Source organism: Vulpes lagopus, chromosome 8 (assembly GCF_018345385.1).
Source record: "Vulpes lagopus strain Blue_001 chromosome 8, ASM1834538v1, whole genome shotgun sequence".
Taxonomy (NCBI): domain Eukaryota; kingdom Metazoa; phylum Chordata; class Mammalia; order Carnivora; family Canidae; genus Vulpes; species Vulpes lagopus.
In genome coordinates, this window is record NC_054831.1 from 14,359,522 (window position 1) to 14,366,354 (window position 6,833).

Sequence of the window (6,833 nt, forward strand, 5' to 3'; positions counted from 1 at the left end):
AGGTTTGTGACATAGACAGGCTGGGGTCTGGGGAGCTGAATGATGCTCCAGTGGGAGAGCAGAGCTGAGCCACGCAGCAGGCAGCCTGAAGATTCCCAGCGTCACATGGGAAAAACCAGTTGCTTGGAGTTCATTTGGAAGAACGATATGGCCTCTCTGTAAGCAAAAGTCTCTGCAGGCCCTATCGAGCCTCCCTACCCATTGGGATAGGAGCAAAGACAACATCCCAAGTCTACAAACCCTCATGTGGACTGTGTGTTGCCATTTACCATAGACTGCACATGGTCATGGTACTGTCTTCTGCTACAAGTCAAGACCAGCCACAATGCAGAGAAAGCCTCCCACAGAGGATCAGAGTAGATTTGTGACTTGGGAGTCTCTGAAGTGTGGGGTTTTGAAACACAGACACACCTTCAATCAAACAGAGGTGCTGCCTCATTCAGCAGGTGGACAGTTCTGAGACAGACAGGAGAAGGGCATGGATACCAGGGATACAGGAGGGATCATCATTGTGCATCTGAGGGCTCACTAAAGAGGGGTGGTGAGCATTTCCCACTCTGGAGAGGTGTGAATGGGAGGTAGACATTTTCTCCCCATTCGCAGAAGCTTGAGCCACATCAGTGAGCTGAACAGTGACACCAAGTGGAGAACAGAGAGAGAACACCAAGCCCCACTGTCATCACTTCCTCTCACCCCCAGTGTCCTGCAGGCACATCTCCTCCAGGGTGATTCCACCGGAGAATCAGAGCAGCAAACCCTCCCCAAGAAGACCAGCACCAAATCCTTCACCCACACCAAGTCCACTAATCATAGAGTGCTGCAAAACGTCAGCTCTAGGAGAAATAGGATCTAGCATTCTTTGTTTTTTGTTTGTTTGTTGTTTCTTTTTGTTTTTTTTTTGTTTTTTTGCTTTTATCTTTGTTTTTCGCTGTCATTTTGTTTGTTTGTTTAAGTACAGAAAGAGCAATTTTTGTTAGATACAGAAAGCAATTTTTAAATTTCTTTTTATTTTATTGTCTTTTAAAATTTTTATCTTTACCCCTTTTCTTTTGGTCTATGTTTTTTCAAATAAGCTTCTTATAACAAGTAGACCAAAACACAACTAGATCTATCTTCCTTTATGTATTTTATTTTATCTTATTTTATTTTTAAATTTTTTTCAACTTTTCAATTTTTTTATTTTTAGTTTTTCCCTACAAAATGTCAAGACAGAGAATTCACCCAAAAAGAAAGAACAATAAGAAATGACAGCAAGGGATTTAATCAATGCAGATATAAGTAAGATGTCTGAACTAGAATTTAAAGCAACAATTAAAGGATACTAGTTGGGCTTGAGAAAAGCATAGAAGCCACTAGAGAATCGATTACTGCAGAGATAAAAGAATTAAAATCCAGTCAGACCGAAATTAAAAATGTTATAACTGAGATGGAAAATGCAAACAATAATCAGAGAATACTATGAAAAATTATATGCCAACAAACTAGGTAATCTGAAAAATGAACAAATTCCTACAAACTTACAAACTACCAAAACTGAAACAGGAAGAAATAGAAAACTTGAAGATCCATAAGCAGCAAAGAAATTGAATCAGTGATTCAAAATCTTCCAACAAACAAAAGTCCTGGACCAGATGGCTTCCCAGGGGAATTCTAACAGACATTTTAAGAACAGACATTAAAGAAGAATATGTGTTCTCAAATTGTTCCAAAGAAGAAAGAAGAAGAAGAAGAAGAAGAAGAAGAAGAAGAAGAAGAAGAAGAAAGAAAGAAAGAAAGAAAGAAAGAAGAAGAAGAAGAAGAAGAAGAAGAAGAAGAAGAAGAAGAAGAAGAAAGGAAGGAAGAAGAAGACAGAAATGGGAGGAAAACTTACAAACTCTTTCTACGAGGCCAGCATTACATTTCAAACCAAAAACCTACTAAAAAGGAGAGTTACAGCCCAATATCCCTGATAAACATGGATGTAAAAGTTCTGATCAAAATACTAGCAAATTGAAAGAATTTGCTCAAATTCTTTACTAGAAAATTGAAAGAATTTGCTCAAATTCATCAAAAGAATTATTCACCATGATCAAGTGGGATTTATTCCTGGACTGTAGGGGTGGTTCAATATTTACAAATCAATCAATGTGATTTACTGCATTAACTTTTAAAAAGGATAAGAATCATACTGATCCTGTCAATAGATTCAGAAAAAGCGTTGTACAAACTACAGTCTGCTTTCTGGATAAATACCCTCAACAAAGTAAGGATAGGTGAGATGTATCTCACCATTATAAAAGCCATATGTGAAAGACCCACGGCTAATATCCTCCTCAGTGGGGAAAAACTGAGAGCCTTTTCCCTATGGTCAGGAACAAGACAGAGATGTCCACTCTCACCACTACTATTACAACATAGTACTGGAAGACTTAGCATCAGCAATTAGACCACAACAATAAATAAAATGAATCCAAATAGGCAAGGAAGAAGTCAACCTTTCACTATTTGCATATGACATGATACTCTATGTAGAAAACCTGAAAGATTCCACCAAAAAATTATTAGAACTGGGTCACTTGTGTGACTTAGTCAGTTGATTGTCTGACTCTTGATCTCAAGATTGTGAGATCAAGCCCCATATTGGGATCTGCACTCAGGGGGAGTGTCGTTGAGATTTCCTCTCTCTCTTCTTCTCATCCTCCTCTCCTTAAATGCTCTCTCTTTCTTTCTCTCTTTCAAATAAATAAAACTTAATAAAAATTGCTGGAGCTAATACATGAATTCAGCAAAGTTGCAAGTTATAAAATAAATGTGCAGAAATTTGTTGCATTTCTATACACCAAAAACAAAGAACAGAAAAAGAAATCAAGGAAGTGATCCTATTTGCAACTGCACCAAAAACAATAAGATACATAAGAATAAACTTAATTAAAGAGGTAAAATATCTGTACTCTGAAAACTATAGAAGACTTATGGAAGAAATTGAAGAGGACATAAAGAAATGGAAAAACATTCCATCCTCATGGATTGGAAGAACAAATATTGTCAAAATACCTGTACTGCTCAAAGCAATCTACACATCTAATTCAATCCCTATCAATATACTACCAGCATTTGTCACAGAGCTAGAACAAACAATACTAAAATTTATATGGAAACACAAAAGACCCTGCATAGCCAAAGCAATCTTGAAAAATAAAAATAAAACTGGAGGCATCACAATTCTGGATTTCAAGCTATATTCCAAAGCTGTAATCATCAAGACAGTATGGTACTAGCACAAAAATAGACAAATAGATCAATGGAACAGATTAAAGAACCAAGAATTCCCCCCACAACCATATGGCCAACTAGTGTTCAACAAAGCAGGAAAGAATATCCAATGGGGGAAAAAAAAACGATCTCTTCAACAAATGGTGTGAGGAAAACTGGATAGCAACATGCAAAAGAATGAAACTGGACCACTCTGTTGCACCATATACAAAAATAAATTAAAAATAGATGAAAGACCTGAATGTGAGACAAGAATCCGTCAAAATCCTAGAGGAGAACACAGGCAGCAAACTCTTTGATCTTGGCTATAGAAACGTCTTACTAGACACACCACCTGAGGCAAGGGAAGCAAAAGCAAAAATGAACTATTGGGACTTCATCAAGATAAAAAACTTTTGCACATCAAAGGAAACAATCCACAAAACTAAAAGGCAACCTACAGAATGGGAGAAGATATTTGCAAACAACATATTGACTAAAGGGTTAGTATACAAAATCTATAAAGAACTTATCAAACTCAACACCCAAAAAACAAATGATCCAGTTAAGAAATGGGTAGAAGACATGAATACACACTTTTCCAAAGAAGACTTCCAGATAGCTAACAGGCACGTGAAAAAAGAGTCTCACCATCACACATCATCATGGAAATACAAATCAAAACCATGATAAGATACTATCTCACACCTGTTGGAACAGCTAAAATAAAAAATATAAGAAACCACAGGTGCTGGTGATAATGTGGAGAAAGAGGAATATGAAGTGGTGTGACCACTCTGGAAAACAGCATGTAGGTTCCTAAAAATGTTAAAAATAGAACTATTATGTGATCCATCAATTGCACTACTGGGTGCACTACTAGCTATTTACCCAAAGGAAACAAAAATATGGATTCGAAGAAGTACATGTACCCTGATGCTTATAGAAGCTTTATCAATAGCCAAAGTATTGAAAGAGCCCAAATGTCCATTGACTGATGAATAGATAAAAAAAGTGGTAGGTTTATGCAATGGAATATCACTCAGCCATCAAAAAGAATGAAATCCTGCCATTTGCAATAACATAGATGGAGCTACAGTGTATTGTGCTAAGTGAAATAAGTAAGACAGAGAAAGACAAATACTACATGATATCACTCACATGTAACATTTAAGAAAGAAAACAGACGAATAGGTTCCTGGCCCGAGCCTGAGTCCTAGCCTCCCGAGTTACCCTCTTGCTCTCTGAACAGCATGAGCTTCACCACCTGCTCCATCTTCTCTTCCAACTACCGGTCCCTGGGCTCCGTGCAGTTGCCCAGCCACCAGGTCCGACCCATCAGCAGCAGCGCAGCCAGCGTCTATGCAGGTGTGGGGGGCTGGGCTCCCGGATCTCTGTATCCCGCTCCACCAGCTTCCGGGGTGGCTGGGGGTCCGGGAACCCAGCTGCGGGGCTGGCCGGGGGTCTGGTGGGCATAGGGGGCATCCAGGGCGAGAAGGAGACCATGCAAGACCTGAATGACCGCCTGGGCTCCTACCTGGAGAGGGTGAGGAGCCTGGAGGCTGATAAACAGAGACTGGAGATGAAAATCCAGGAACACTTGGAGAAGGGACCCCAGGTCGGAGACTGGGGGCATTATTTCAAGACCATCGAGGACCTGAGGGCTCAGATCTTTGCAAGTGCTATGGACAATGCCCGCATCGTTCTGCAGATTGACAATCCCCGACCTGCTGCTGACGACTTCGGAGTCAAGTATGAGATGGAGCTGGCCATGCGCCAGTCTGTGGAGAGTGACATCTATGGGCTCTGCAAGGTCATTGATGACACCAATGTCACTCGGCTGCAGCTAGAGACAGAGATCGAGGCTCTCAAGGAGGAGCTGCTCTTCATGAAGAAGAATCATGAGGAGGAAGTAAAGGGTCTATAAAACCAAATTGCCAACTCTGGGTTGACGGGGAGTTGGATGCCCCCAAATCTCAGGACTTCAGCAAGATCAGGCAGATATCCGGGCTCAGTATGAAGAGCTGGCTCAGAAGAACTGGGAGGAGCTGGACAAGTACTGGTCCCAGCAGATCGAGGAGAGCACCACACAGACCTCTGAGTTAGGAGAAGCTGAGATGAACCTCATGGAGCTGAGACATACTGCCCAGTCCTTGGAGATCAATCTGGACTCAATGAGAAACCTGAAGTCCAGCTTGGAGAACAGCCTGAGGGAGGTTGAGACTCACTAGATGATCAGATGCAGCAGCTCAATGGGGTCCTGCTGCACCTGGAGTCAGAACTGTCCCAGACCCGGGCAGAGGGGCAGCGCCAGGCCCAGGAGTATGAGGCCTTGCTGAATGTCAGGGTCAAGCTGGAGGCCAAGATTGCCACCTACCGTCACCTGTTGGAAGACTGGGAGAACTTCAATCTTACTGACGCCCTGGACAAGAGAAGCTCCTTGCAGACCATCCAGAAGACCACCACCAGCAAGATCGTGGACGGCAAAGTGGTGTCTGAAGGACCAACAACACCAAAATTCTGAGGCGTTGAGGCAGCAAAACAGGCATCCTTTGAGGAGCAGGAGGCCAATAAAAGGTTCAGAGGTCAAAAAAAAAAAAAAAAAGAAAAAGAAAAAACTGATGAACACATGGCAAAAAGTGGGGGGAAAGGAGAGAAGGAAATAAACCATAAGATACTCATAATGATAGGGAACAAACTGATGGTTGAGGGAGGGATGTGGGTGGGGGGGATGAGCTAGATGGGTGAAAGGTATTGAGGACACTTGTGATGAGTACTGAATGCTATATGTAAGTGATAAGTGAATTCTATTCCAGAAACCAATATTGCACTATTTTAACTAAATAAAACTGTAATAAAAAAGAAAAAGAAAAAGAATGAAGTTGAACAGAAAAGAGACAGAAGATTATACAATGAACAGACTTGGGGAACTGAGTGATTCCATCAAACATAATAAAACTCATATGATAGGAGGCCCAAAGAAGAAGATAGAGAGAAGGGGGCAGAAAATTTATTTGAGGAAATCATAGCTGAAAACCTCCTTAAGCTGGGGAAGGAAACAGATATCCAGATGCAATAGGCATCTGGATATCAACAAAAACAGGCCAACACCCAAATTTTGTAAATAAATTGGCAAAATATAGTGATAAAGAAAAAAATCTTAAAAGCAAAACCGAAGGAAATTGTTAACTTACAAGGAAAGATCCATAAGGCTAGCTGGAGACTTCTCAACAGAATCTTGGCACAGAAAGGTGTGGCATGATATACTCAATGTGCTGAATGGGAAAAATCTGCAGCCATAAATACTCTATCCAGCAAGCTTATTATTCAGAATAGAAGCAGATAGACAAGTTTCCCAAACAAACAAAAACTTAAGGGGTGTGAATCTTACCACACTTGCAAGAAATAGTAAAGAGGACTGTTTGAGTGCAAAGCAGAGACCAAAAGTGACAAGGACAAGAAAGGTTCTGAAAAAATCTCCAGAAACAAGGAAACAAGTGATAAAATGGAAATTAATATATATATATCTATCGATAATTACTCTGAATGTATATTGACTAAATATTTCAACAAAAGACATGTGTCAATGGATACAAAAACAA

General features: G+C 40.4%; 1 pseudogene; it reads left to right on the plus strand.

Annotated features, from left to right (window-relative positions):
- Window positions 1–4,484: 4,484 nt before the first annotated feature.
- LOC121497654 lies at window positions 4,485–5,763 on the plus strand (annotated as a pseudogene).
- Window positions 5,764–6,833: the final 1,070 nt, after the last annotated feature.